General features: G+C 41.2%; 1 protein-coding gene and 1 long non-coding RNA gene across 2 annotated transcripts in view; both read right to left on the bottom strand.

The window, feature by feature from the left end:
- The window catches only part of LOC106496177 (glypican-5-like), a 408,273-nt gene that overhangs the window by 340,737 nt on the left and 53,043 nt on the right, over positions 1–14,493 (bottom strand). The window lies entirely within an intron of this gene.
- Positions 8,414–14,493, bottom strand: part of LOC106496178 (uncharacterized) — a 37,014-nt gene continuing 30,934 nt past the window's right edge. Inside the window, exon 2 of the long non-coding RNA XR_001294549.2 lies at positions 8,414–8,563. This is a non-coding gene — a long non-coding RNA (uncharacterized lncRNA). The remainder of the gene's footprint in view (positions 8,564–14,493) is intronic.

Here is a 14,493-nt window from a genome sequence, read left to right as displayed (position 1 = left end):
GAACAAAACCATCCTACAACCGTTCCGTCTCACTTTTTTCTTGAAACATGCAGCCCCAAATTTTGTCATTTCAAATTCCTTTATGTTTAGCTATAGTATAAGAAGTTAAATGCTAAATTCATATTGCTTACCAAAGAATAGATATTCCCTGCTGGTGAAAATCAGCATGGTCAACTGAACTACACAGCTGCTGATACACTGAAATCTACTTAGTAGCTATTAAATATTTTGTATGAAAGTTGCAATTATTAAGGTAATTTATCATGCCTTCTTTTAAATGTACATTTTCTTTTAAAAGGAATTCTGAATGCATTCATCATTACATACAATATCTAAAGCATGCAAAAAGTTTGACATAAAGGTCTTCAAAATGCGAGGGAAGAATGGAATCCCATTTTATTTCAAAAGGTTCTTTAAAATATTTTTACCATTAATGAACATCTGATAGTCATGAGTTTCAGTAATCTATTGACAGAAGACAAAGATTATGTCAGTAGCTGGTTCTAGCTAAAAATGTTAAACAAAGTGGTACTGCCTTATTCCATTCCCATATATATATATATTTATATAGTAATTTAGGAGGAAAGGGCAACAAACAGCCATTAGCAAAAACAGACTGGTGAAATTCTGAACGTTTTCCTCCTCTACATCTATATCCACCTCTGAAGAAACAATTTCTCTGCAACTTAGCGCTGTTTACAGAAGAAAAACACATAGCTGCCTACTAAATACAACTGTAAGGCACATTTCTACAACGACTCAAAGACTTCCCACACTGTACTGTTAAGGGGACAAGGGTCCTCTATCAAAAGGCTGTAACACCTTCCAATGAACTTGGAAAACGTGCGATACAGCCTAGCTCAAACTGAACAGTGCCAGAAAAGCCCTCTGCAGCCCCAAAGGGGAAGAAGAACGGAGGCAGAAGTCTCCCAGATTAACATCTACCAGCCAGGAACGCTTTAATAAGCATAGAGCAACACCAGCACTCTGTGCAGTCAAGATGCATGAATACCTACAGCTGTGCTCTCTGTAAGATTTATCTTGAATGCCTAGGATAAGTTTCTCAAGGATACATCAGAAATTTAGGAATGGGTATCTGAAACTAAAGTCACTGGAAACTGCATTCCCTTGAGTGGTTTAGAGAAAACAATTTCTACTGTTAAAAAAAACTATTAATGAATTGTTGGCTTATTAATACTATATGGAATTTATATAATAAAGAAAAAAAATCTTACACTCTATTACACATTACTACTGTGGTGCTATCTGGCCATCAGCTCACACACTTCCTATAATTCCACCATACAGAATATACAATACTTCCATAATCTGCAATATCACCCAATTACAATTTTTTTTTCAGAAAAATCAAGGACATTTAAGCCTATGCACGTACAAGCTGATGACATGGGGGTGGGGGGGAACAGGGGACTCAGAGCCGGGTGAAAGCGCTGCTCTCCCATCTGCATGATTCTCCAGCTGTCCACCCCCACCAGCGTCTCCCCTCTATCAGAAACCACTTTGCAGAGAAGAGCTCCTAGAGCAGCAGTCTAAACGTTTCCTCTGTAAGCGTCAGGTTGGTGAGGGAACATTATCCCTCGTTTTCCTTCTTCTGTGGGGAGCCCAGCTGCTGTACACACATTTATGAATTCAGACTGAGCGAAAGAACCAAGCTTCACCCTTCTTGAAGGGTCCAGTCCAAGCATCACTGAAAAGATTCCTGGGCAATCCTCTGACCACTAGACCACCATTCACCCAAGCTTCTCTAGGCCCTTCCTCTTCTTCAGTCTTAAAATTCTGAGTTTTAAAGACTTAGAGTTGTCCAGATTTTTTTTTTTTTTTTTTTTAAAGAACTGGTAGTTCTAACAGGCTGGATACCTTTTCCTTGAGTTGCTAAAAAATGCAGATGTTTGGCAACTTGGACAGAGCTCATGCATATGTGCACTGTGCTACATAGCTGTGCTACATGCAATAATCCTGCACTTGCAGGACACATTGCACTTATTTAGTTGGTGCTACTCCACTAGGCAGAAGGGCTAAAACTCCCAGGAGGCGTTAGACACTAAGTCGCTGCTGCACAACGGGCCTGGGCATTCCTCATACATCTGACACATCCCAAAACATTCAAGACTCATGTTTCCACACAGAAACACAGGAGCATTAGCTTTGAATTCAGCCTGAGTTTGAATAACACAATTCTCAGGAATTGATAAGAAATCAAAACCAGCTTTGGAGGAAAAAATGATGGTGACATCTCAGAAGATTTTAACAGTATTTCATACCTGGGCATCTCTTCAAATCTTCGTTCAAGAACACTGAACTAAACTTATCTCCCACATTCCCATAAAGGTAAGGCAGTAGCATGAGGGAGTAATTTGGATTATCATGCGAGCTCCTAAATAGCACCAGCATAGTACAGAACAGCATGAAGGGAGTTTGCCAAAATAAGCTTTATTAACACATGACCTTGAAGAACTTCCTGGTTTCTTGAATCAGCAGTGCCCTATAGCTACCTCTCTCAGAATTAAGGCTTCACAACCACTTTGGCTTTTTGTCATTTTATTTTATAGCAATTTATTTATTACCTCCTTGAGAAGAGTTCTAGGATGGATAAACCATCAGTGCAAAAGTAGAGCAAACGTTCACTTTTGCCAGGACTGCAGTGTCCCTCTCCCCACTCCCGTGATAAATGGCAATCTCTACTGATTTACTTGTGCACTTTATCTCATTCTTTTTTTCCTTCTTTTTTAAGGTGTGTGGATATTTAGGCTCAGCTTAAACTCATTTAACGTTCAACATTTATCTGGGATACCTACATATCAGGCCTATTCACACAACAGTCTGTCTACAGAAATGGAGATGGACAATTTCAAGAAGGCAATTCAGATCTTATGTTCTTGCATGAGAGAGGACGTTACATTGCTCAAACTCAAAGAGCAAAATACACAAAAAGTTTTACTGGTAGCCATTTAACAAGTGGGAAAAGCACAGCAAAGGCTTTAAAATTAATTTACTGAACTCTACAAATAAAGCCCCCCAAAACACCCCGCTATACTGAAACTTTGAAGTTTCCTATACACAACTAAAGGGTTCTTCAGAACAGCCTGAGCATCAAAACAAATGCAAACTCTTTTAATTACTGACTTGCAATGTTTTTAAGCAACTCCAAAATAAAGGAAATACAGTAATACCTACTCTGCCCCTTTCCTCTGTGGCTCCTGTTGCCCCCTTCCCTTCACCACCTGCACCCTGATCAGCAGCTTGAATAATCAGAACAGATCTGTATTTACCAATGCACAAGTCACCTTCATCCAGTCACCCATCCTGCTGCCTCCACGCCACTGCATCATATTACGCCAAACCTCTGCAGACACCGAAGACAATAAAAAAAACGCCCAGGCTATGATTTCCTCCTCCTTCACTTGATTTAATGGTACTCAGACCTCTACAATGAACTGTGAATTGAAGTGGCCTGCAATTTATCTTTATTTTATCAAAATTCATCTGCTAACTTCTTTGAGAAGTTTTGTCTGAATTTGGTCCATGTACAAACTGCAGAATTCATCCCACTATAGACTGCATCCGCTTGAACCAGAAAGAGGAGGAGGACAGTTCTGTGAACAGTGCCATCTGCCATGCCTTCAACAACCTCAAACTGCTCTGCAGCAGGTTTACATGCACGAGTTGAAAGTCCTTGGCAAAAATAATTGGCTTGTTTGCGCAGCCTGGGAGGTGTAAAGCGCCTAGCATCAGATCCAGAAATCAAGGAATTGTATCTGTTGCAATTGCACAGGAGCTCTCCAGAATCCAAGAAATACACACCCCTGCCTCAAAAAGCTGACGTGGAGGCGGCCCGGGAAGCTCTCCCACAAGGAAATCCTGTTTGGAGAACAGGACACAATTTTTACCTCTTAAAATGCCACAAATAAAAACTCTTAACAGACACATGCCAAGCTACAGCAATGGTCTGCAGAGGTCCATGGAAAATCCAAAAGGAAGAGGAGAGCTGATGAACCAATTTTAGAACTCCAAAAAAGCTAAATAAGAAAGTAAGCCTATTATCAGAAGCCCTAAATTCACTATTCAAAAATCTACACCTACACTAGAAAATTGTCAGAAGTGGGAAAAGCTTAAAAATTACCAAGTTAATGAGACACAGCTGCCATTTAAAAGCCTTTGCTAGTCCCAATAGTTTAATCTTGAAGGTGCTCAGTCAGTTTTTACTTAATATATAGCTAGTCATCCATTCCCAAATGAAACTAGTCAAGCTTTTGTGAATAAAGACTGAGTAAAAACAAAGTTATGACTTAAGGAATTGGCCCCAGGATGTTAACTGACTGTCACGAGAGTAAAACTTGGGCACAGTACACACACAACGCTTACTGGTGCTACTAGTAGTTACTTGTTATTGAATAGGCTGATGAATACAAACTTCATTTTTTATTCTGGACTTGTTTTTTGGCTGCTACGGTGAAAATCCCATTAGATAAACCATCTTTGCAAAACCAAAAGTAGGAAATTATATACCAAAGCAGGCTATTAAACATATATGTGTTTAGGGTCATAAAAATTTGCAGAGAAACAAGCACACGTGGAAAAAAAAAACAATTGCTAGTTAATGTCACCAGCTTCTAACATAACACAATATTTTCAGGCATTTTAGCCACTAAGCGAGTTTATTACCCAGGAGCCGAGATGCCGTTCCCAGAGGCTTGAGCAACGACAGAAACGGGAGCGAGGACCTGGAGTGGCACCCGCAGGCGACACCGGCACCCCGGGGCCAGCCACGCCGCGGGCTGTCCCGCAGAGCCCCCTCTCGCTCCTCTGGGCTGCCCCTCTGCGACCCAGGCCACACATGCTCATTTGCTTTAATTTTATAGCAAGATACTTTGAAGAACTACTTGAGTTTGAGAGAAACCAAGTATTTTGACTGGTTAACAAATAACTCTGCTATTTCTCAAAAGACTTTTGGAGAATATGCTGTGTAGCACTGAGATTCATGACTACTTTAAATTGAAACTCTCATATTTTAGTAAGTGGTATGTTTTTCAGAAGACTAGAGAGGAAATTAAGGAATTAAAGTACCTTCCAAACACTCTCAAGAGAGAGAGAGGGGAGAAAAAAGAAAGAAAATACTAAAGAATCCTCCAAAGTACTTTTATGAAAGTACATAAAAACTCTGCTGATATGTACAACCTGCACGCCTTTTACAATTTTCATGTTTTTCTGTTAAAGAGGATGAAAAGCCCAGCTACCATACTTTACAGTGGTAAATAAAGGGCTATGTTCTAAATTAAGGTGAATACTGGCCATCTGTTATGTAACCAAGTGACCAATTAGAAGAACGATATCTAATTTGATCAACCTCGACTGGCCAGGTTAATCCATGAAAAGATCCAAACAAATGTATAATCTTTTCTAATCATGACTGGATTAACTGGACTAATCCAATGGGATGTATATAGTGTTCTTAGAGCATTGTTTATTTCAAGTATTCCGTGGTTTCTTTACAGTACGTATTAAACTACTTGAACAGAAGGATTTCCAATGTTTTGGCATTTTCTTACAAAGCTAAAAAAAGTCATCAAGTGAATAAGTCATATGTATCACAAAAGATATTTCTTTGGAACAGAACAGTCCTTTTTCCCTTTGCAGACATATACTCCACTGAAGAGTGGTAAAACTTTACTATGGAAAATACACAAAATGATTCTAATGTTACAGAGACCTGGAAATACACGCTTGTTTTAACTCAGCTTCAAAACTATCTGAGTAAGGTGGATCAATGACAATTAACTGCCTGTCCTGTGCACCACCCTAGCTATCGATTTTTAAAACTGTACAGTAGGCATCCTTATATCACCTACTGGTATTTGCCAGGCAACTCGACAGACCATATGGTTCCTCCAGTTCCAGGAGGTCTTTAACCCCGGAAAACCCATGAAGCAGAACAGCAGCGCTTCCCTCCCATCTGCAGCTGGTGGGCTCACTAGCACTGCGGGGGGAACTCGAGCCAGACCCAAACAAGCCACACGCACTGCAGGTGACTTCAGCAGCACTCCTTCAACCAGGTTCACAGCAGATTTTACCTCTTTTTCATAACAGTGTTGGATGAAGGTGCGCTCACATAACTCACAAAAGCAGTCTGATGAGAAGCTCAAAGTTATGAAATGGAAATTATTTTGTGAGAAAATTAAACTGGAGATGGAAACGGCAATAGCTTACAGAAGGCAAGGCTAATCAAATGTGAGACGAGAACGTCCCGCGCCTTGCGTCAACTTGCCTACTCCGTCAGTGCCCGCTGTGGGATGATAACCAGTCCAAGGGGGTCGGTGAGCTTTAGTGACCGAAATTCAGTCATACAACACAAATTCTGCAGCAACTGAAACTGCTTCTGCGAACTGTAAACAAAAGTTAGCTTTCAACACGGGGTGGAGGGATACAGGAATTTCTTAACATGTCTGGTAAATTTCAATTTGAATTTCAGTAGTTAAACTTGCATCCTGCTTTTTTCCCCCCACTTAAAAAAGCACATCAAATCCATCCCTTCTCTAACTTCAGTCAGATCAGTCTAGAAATGTTATTCATTCATTTATTCTTATCTTGCATTACCACTGTGGCAATGAGAGTCATTGCACATTTCATCCTAGCTTTATCATTCCACCCGCACAGGCTGGAAGCTTGTCACCATTTTTTCAGTCACCAGCACCAGCCTATTTTTCTCTTGCTTTCAGTAGTACAAATGCATGCAACAGCAAAGCCATTTTATTTACTGTTATCTACAGTTATCGAACTAGGCAGAACAAACCTGAAGATAAGACCCTGCTGTGGGTAAAATGGGTGACAAGCAAAAAGAGGCTGCAGTCCTTTGAACATACCTGCTATTTGGCAATTGAATTAGAAGTCTTCAAGGAGAATTTAAGAAGAGGCGAGACTTGTCTAGGCTTTTAGGCTGGGATTATCCAAAGACAACTAATAGAACTAGGCACTTAATTCCCTTAGGCACTTTTGAAAAACTTAAGGTTTAGTAATTAATCTTATCTAGCCTCCACCTTTCACAGAACCTGGAGCTCAGTAAGTGAACACAGTAGCCAGACTCAGTTAAAACAACTGCTTGGCTGCCTGGGTCATTTTTGGTAGCATCGTTAACGTAGGGTCAGCTATCCTAAACTCCTCATGCTGTAATCCACAAGTACAATTGCAAGTGTATACACAAATCCAAGAATAACAGCGTCCTCTGGCAGCAGATGGTCCAACGCAGAGTCACCCAGCGCTGGGCAAGGTGGCCATGCAGCCAGCCCCCGGCAAGCGTCCTGCTGCAGCGGCTACTCCCTGCCACCTCCCCGGGCCAGGGCGAGCTCCCCCCTCGCCTCTGCGCTGCACCGGACGCGGGCACGATTTAGGAGGTTGCCTTCATAAGGCACGTTAAATCGTAACAAAGAACTCCTCCCCCAAAGCAGAGCTCAATTCTTCTGTTTGGTTGTTTTTGAGATTCATAATCTCAACAATGTACCCAGCAGTCTTCCCCAAATTGAGCGCTGAAGGACACCTATTTATCAATATGTAAAACAAGTACCTAAATAAGGGATCTGATGTCAGAGAAGCATTTTCAGTAGCACTGAGATTAGGGCTCTGTCAATCCATTCAGCTCCAGGCAGGCAATAGGAACATAAATACCCGAGATACAGCATGTTATTATTCCTCTTCATATCGTAAAGCGGATACCACGCAACAGAGGATGCGAAATACGGCTGAGTTAGTGTTGTTCTGGGAACCCACTAGCTTTCACATTTCTTTGCGCAGAAAAAATCTTGTGCAGTAATCTTAACGTTGTGTTAATGTAGTTTATCTGCCTCCACTGTAGACAATTATTTCTTACTGGGGAGAAAACTAGAAGAAGCATTCACTACCAAAAAACCTCACCATGGTATGACAGCTTCCCAAAGTCATTTCTAGTACTTCTAATACATCTTAGACCTCAGCATGACCCACTTCCAACTTCCAGTAGATCCACATACAACAATAAACTTTTAATTTCCTTCTCCAACATTTCTCAGCATTGCATCAGTTCTTTCCCATCACTAACGCAAGTACAGCAAATCTTTAACAAATGACCTAGAGGGTTCTACAACATTTGTTATAAGTTACTTAATAAAATTGTTTCATTTACAAGTGTCTAGAGAACAGTATCTTGAGATCCTTGAAAAGGGTTAAAGACACAATTTGGATTTCCTAATGGTTTACATTGAAAGATCAACATAAGTAGTAATAAAGATGCCAATTTAACACACGCTTAAGGAAGGTTGTAAATAAAAGTTTTGAAGACAGAAAAAATTATTATTATTAGATTAAAAAGGGGAGATTTTGAAAGATGAGACGCATTTAAAAAAATGTATTGGAAATATGCCCAGTCTAAAATGTTTTCTTTTGTATTGTTTCTAAAGCATAATATAAACAAATCCATTTTCCTAATTAAACTGATTACATCAATAATGGACAATTAATTCAGCTGCATCTTGTGCGAAGGTGTGACCTTTCTGGGAGTCAATCTCATCTCTTCTCTCTGTAATTAAACAAGAAGAAAAATTTGAATACACCTTTTGAGTTTGGGTTCAGATTCCCAGTGGTGGCAAACCTTCATGGCAGCACTGATTTTCTTGGTGCAGGGCTGATTTGCACCAGCTGAAGGTCTGGCTTCTGGCCAGAAGCTCCATTAGTCTGGTATAAAACAGCTAGATGTTTTGCATGGGCATTTATTTTGCTAGTTCCCTTTCCTACCATGTCATTTTTTAAATTCAGAAGTCTCCAGATGTGATTCACACTGGTAATCTGTACACCTCAACACCAAATGAAAAAAAATGAACTAATCGCTGAATTCAACATTGTTTTGCTCACTGTACACCATAAATTTCTTTTTTCAAGTGTCAGGGCATTGCTAGAATGTGTCATCCAGGAAATACAGCAGATGGTCTGCTTGAACGAATCTCCTCGCAGGCTATATACTCCGTGGCATTCGGCAATCTCTCATGCCCACAAGCAGCTATGCGATCACTCCACATTGCGACCTGCTGCTCATTTCAGGCTCCTTGCTCAGACAACGTTCTCTGAGGCTATGCGATGCTCTCCACCCTATCTTGCAGTAACATTTATTGATATCACTGACCCAGGGTATTTATTCAGACCAAACTAAAAACCTGCACGGCGCAATGTTGGGGTTTTTTTTTAAGCCAGGAATGTTACCGCAACATGAAGCCCTGCTGACTGGTGTCCAACACGGGGCTCAAAGGATGCACCAAGTAGGTTGAGAGCATCCAAAACTTTACACCAAATAATCTTACCTTTAACAGAGCTAACTGATGAGAAATGCATTGATTAAGCCCAATGACTCCACAGTAATCTCAGCTGTCTGATCTTCGACAGTTCATCTAAGTCTGTGTCTGCCTGAGTTTATATCAATTGCTCCCCGTAATGCGTGCGTACAGCTTGTGTGGCACCACTCAGATTTCTCAGTACATAAGCACTTCTGCATCAAGTTTCCAGCCTTTGTGACAATAAAGGACAACCTTCCAAGCACGAGTGCAGCGAAGAGCACATGCCTACCAGAGCTGCACACAGCCTGCCACAAGGGCGTAGAGCCATGAAACACTGCGCCCCTTTACACGGTCTGCAGTGCTGCTCTGAGGCCCACGGCAGCGTTACCCTATCAACGCCATTAACATAACCATCACTCCTTTTAACGGCCCAGGACTTTGGACAGATGCTCCACAAACTGATTGCAGGTTTCCATTCCCATACTGCCCCTCCGCACAGGCTCCAGGCTTTGCAAACTGACTGTAATGGAGAAGGCAATATGCTCTGGGTGAACCTGCACACCTTGCAAACAGGCTGCAGCAGTAAAAGTGACATGGTAAGGAGTCCTTGCCCTCATCTGGATAGACTGCTTAACATGAAGTGACTGAATTGAATTGAATGCTGAATTGAGTCAACTGACACCTATATAGTTTTAAGTTATTGCTTTAAATCATTTTGAATTTTTGCAAAAACTAATTTGAAAACTCATGGTATGGCAATGAAGATTAACTGTTACAAAGAACTAAGCTATATTTTAACCTTTCAGTGCTGCTGTTGAGGGGGTACCTCCATAAAGCTTTTAAGCTTCCATAAAGGGAAGGAAAAAGTTAGCCCTCAATCATCCTTTGGTGCATTTTCAAGGTTGCAGCTTCATCATGCCAAGTTAACTCTGCATGAGACAGCTCATGTCTGGAAGCAATACAGCCACATTTATTTTGTCACTGTGCTGCCAGACTTGCTAGATCAGGTCCATACAAGCTCGAAGACCTCTGAGCTGCAGGTAACAACGTCACTGACCTTTCTTCTCTCCATTACATCCTCACTGGATGTTCTCACAACCTACGCTACATACATTTTCAATGATCTGTTCTGTCCTATCTGGGTTATAATCCCATCCTTTTACCACCTGGGATAATCAAAGCTGACAATATTCAGAACAGAGGCCCTGACCTCAGAAGCATTAAAGCAGGTACTTTGTCCACCTCCATACAGAAAAGTCTGCATGTTTCACAAAATACACAGTGACAGGGATAAAATTATAGGCAAAGTTTGTTGTTGGGGCATAAGATTTGTCATTTTGAAAGAAATTACTTCCCTGTAACTAGGAAAAAAGGTTATGTTTTCACTGCGGAAAAGTCACTGAAAATATTTTGAGTGCCATAATTGAAAAGAAAGTGAATTACTAAAAAAATTTTTGATACCCAAGAGAAATTTTCACAACCATTGTATTGATTTAAGAAATTCCTAAGGACTGCAGATTGCAAATCCTCATAACCTGCTTGGTGTATCCTCCCAGCTTTCTGGGTCACATTGAGTATTTCAGGAAGGAGCGCTGACACCAAACTGAACACGGGCTGCTACACATCAGCTTTAAATGAGCACCTGTCTTGTGATCATAGCAATAATGGTCATGAAGCACATAGCTTATCTTCTATTAGGAGACATGAAGATTTTATACAAGCAAAACTTCTCTGAAAAACCATCTAGGTCAAATCTGAAATGCTACTAAATATTAGAAAACTCACTAACAAAATAAGTTTAAACTACTCTGTCTCAGCAGTTTAAGGTTTGTCTGTACAGAAAAGTTAGTGCCTAGTATACCAGGGCGTGAATTCAAGATACACCAGCTACTCCACTCTAACCACCTGTGGGGACACGCAGTGCGTGGAAGACACCTCTGTGCTTGAAGCTGAACTAGCTCCTGCCAAAGGACGCACAGCATGCTGCAAATTCGCCCCATAGCTTGATGCCACTGCTGTGTTTCCCTGCGAGGACTCCAAGGCCACAGCCGCTCGTGAAACTGCACAGTAAACCACAGTGGGATCCTGATGTGGCTTAAAAACAACCTTTTCTCTTACCACTTTGATCTGGTTCACCAATACAGTGCACGAACACTTGTGCAACAACGCTGGAGGCGGTGACACGGTGGCAAGAGCAAGCAGCCAGGAGATGCGAAGCAAAGGAGCTCTCCCTTCGTGGATGCTGCCAGCTGAGCGCACAGAGCAACCAGCAGCCTAAAATTAAGCACCTCTGCATTCAGGTCTCCTCTTACCTGGAATTACCTTATGTACTATTAAAAACATGTAATATCCTTACAGAAGACTTTATAAAAGGCTGAATTTTAACCCAAAATCCCAGAGACTAGACACGCTCGTTTGTTGGTTTGTACTTGATTAAATGGTTCAAGACAATATCTGTAAACAGACATCATTGTTTGCAAAGAATCACCAGTGAAGTGCAACACTTCAGGTCATTTTGTTAAACATCTGCTGTGCTGGAAAACAACATAGTGATGGAAAACAACACTGAGATGAAAATATTTGGAAGAGGAAATAATGTTTATTTTTCTGGGAACCTCTTGAATATTTGAACTTAAGTCATATTACGGTCTGAGTCTCATAGAGAAAACATTATGGAGAACAGATACTTTGGAATGAATGCTTATTTATTCATGCCCATTTATCAAACCCATATGTACACAACCCTTTTTTATTCAGCTACTGTAAGTACTTAAGAGTCTGATAATAAGCTGGGTGCACAACTCACAAAGCATCATTTAAAGGAAAAAGAGACTAAGTTCACTGTGTAGTGGACTGTTCATGGACAGACTGTGATTTCTCTTAATTTTAGCTTTAACTCAGGGCCAAATTCCCTAAGCTTGTACTTAACTTTAAAAATGTAAGTAATCTCTTGGAAACCAATGGAAACAGTCACACACTTTAAATTAAACGCATGCTGGAATATGTTGGTGTTTGAGGACCCTGGGAATATTCTATTACTGCTTGTAGCCCATGGCATTTCTACATGCTTGACAGAGCTTTGTGAAATATAATTTTTGCACGAAATTGCTGGACACAATTCAATACGAGTAAAAAACTATGTCACATGGGATTGTTTAGATACCTTGCGTGAATGGCTTATTCCATATAAAACATAATTCTTCAAAGAATCACTGGGATGTTGAAGTTGGTGGAAAAAGAAACAGAGAAGGAGCAGAAAATGATCAAGTCGGGGAATTACAGGGCCTTGAAAATATTTCTCTGTATTTCTCTAAACCAGAAATGGTTTTATACTCAACTCTGCATGTGTAGGCTAGACTTCCAAAACATATGGGATCTTTGGTGACTGGAGAAGAAAGCTGCAGCTATTGGCTTTGCCAAACTTTGTATAAATATATATATATATATATATGCATATATAGCCATATAGCTGAAGTACTCCTCTGTATGCATGCACAGAAGTGTCCAGTTTCACCCTTGTGAAACAGTCATGTGTCTGAAGGGGTCGTACTGCAACCTCCTGCCCATGGAAGCTTTAGCAGTTTTCCCTGGATTAAAGCCATCGGTTTGCACCAATCACCAATTCCTCACTGCAATCATTAATTGGAAAAAGAAAAGGAAAAAAGCTGCTTCCAACCCATGTTTATCTTGCAGTATAAATTATGCAGGGGATTACTCTGACTGTCAACATCTCATGCCAAACAGCAGTATTTCATCGGACTACCAACTGCGTTATTTGCCATCATCCTATTCCTCCTAAGGACAGCCACTATTCATCTCCTGCAGTTCAGGAGGCATGGGAACAAGCTCGCTCTCCTTTAGCAAGTGATGGGGTCGCTTACATAGGGGTCCTTCTACGCGGATGGCTGCAACGCAAACAAGCCCATCCCTGGCACGCCAAGCTGCAACGCCAGCCGCCCGCAGCAGCGCGGCACTGCCGTGCCCAAGCTAGTGTCGGGGAGCGCTGCACATCTCCAAGCAGCTTCTTCAGCAGCAAAGCCACGGTCAGCAACCCTGGGAGACAGGTGTCCCACTGGCCCACCACCGTCTCATTTTGATACGAAAAATGGACATCTTTATTCTAAGAACTTGCAGAAGAATCGTAAAGAAGTGTCTGTCACCTGCAAGTTAGTTGTGGAACGCAGGTGCTCGGCTGCCGTCGATAGTCCCCTGAACAGCACGTTTCGCATTGATGACAACACATCACGAGCAAAAAGTTCAAGCTGCATCCCCTTTTTTATCGGGTTTAGCTACTCTATTTTGATTTTGAATTCAAATCATCAGCAAAATTGCCAGGGTCAGTATATCCCCATGAAGCAGTAGTTAAGATACAGTGTACACCTAGGTAAAGAAATACTGCCCTCTCTCCAAAAACCAGGAGTCAAGTTTCCATTAGAGAAAAACTCCCTTTAAACTTTGATGCACATTGAAGACCAACATATTAGGGAAGGACATGGATAGAGAGGGATAATGGTTTTCTTCCACATCAGAGAGGCCCTCGCACTGTCTGTCCCACCTGGAGACCCCCTTCCACACTGCAGCGAGCCCCGGGTCTGACCTCCGCCACTGCGCCAATGGAAAGGAGGCAGCTCCTTACAGCGCTGATGGAAACGGGCACTGTCGTCAGGTGGGCGCACGAAAAGAAGTACATATGCACAAAGTCATATGGTTCTGTGATTTATACAAAAAGGTCTTTCTAGTGTCTCTCAAGAGTACTCCCAGCCTTATTATTGATGTTTTATTCACAGGGCAGAATCCCTGCCTATTCTGGAGAAAAAAAGTAAAAAACACCCTTAGAAATGATGAAGAATAATCCCGCTGAAAACACATTTTTACTGAAGAAGGGGGCCAAGATGGCCAATATGACTCTTGGATGCATAAACCGGAAAGCAGAAGTGTTATTTGGCTGTTCCTGGGCTCTGGTGTCTGCTTCTAAAATTCACAAGTCACGTTGATATATCAAAAAATGTTAAAGGAGCAATTATTATAAAGCAGGAGAAGATATTTTTAGTGAAAGACTCAAGGATCTTATTCTATATCCTCATTCTAAGGGTGACTTTGTGAGCTTACCAGGCATCAAAATATTAGTGACAGGTTCTTCTGCTTAGGAGATCTGAGGCTTTAGCTTGGCAAAATTTTAACT

This window comes from Apteryx mantelli, chromosome 9 (assembly GCF_036417845.1).
Source record: "Apteryx mantelli isolate bAptMan1 chromosome 9, bAptMan1.hap1, whole genome shotgun sequence".
NCBI lineage: Eukaryota > Metazoa > Chordata > Aves > Apterygiformes > Apterygidae > Apteryx > Apteryx mantelli.
The sequence above is the reverse complement of the archived record's forward strand: the minus strand, read 5'-3'. Positions and strand labels throughout refer to the sequence as shown.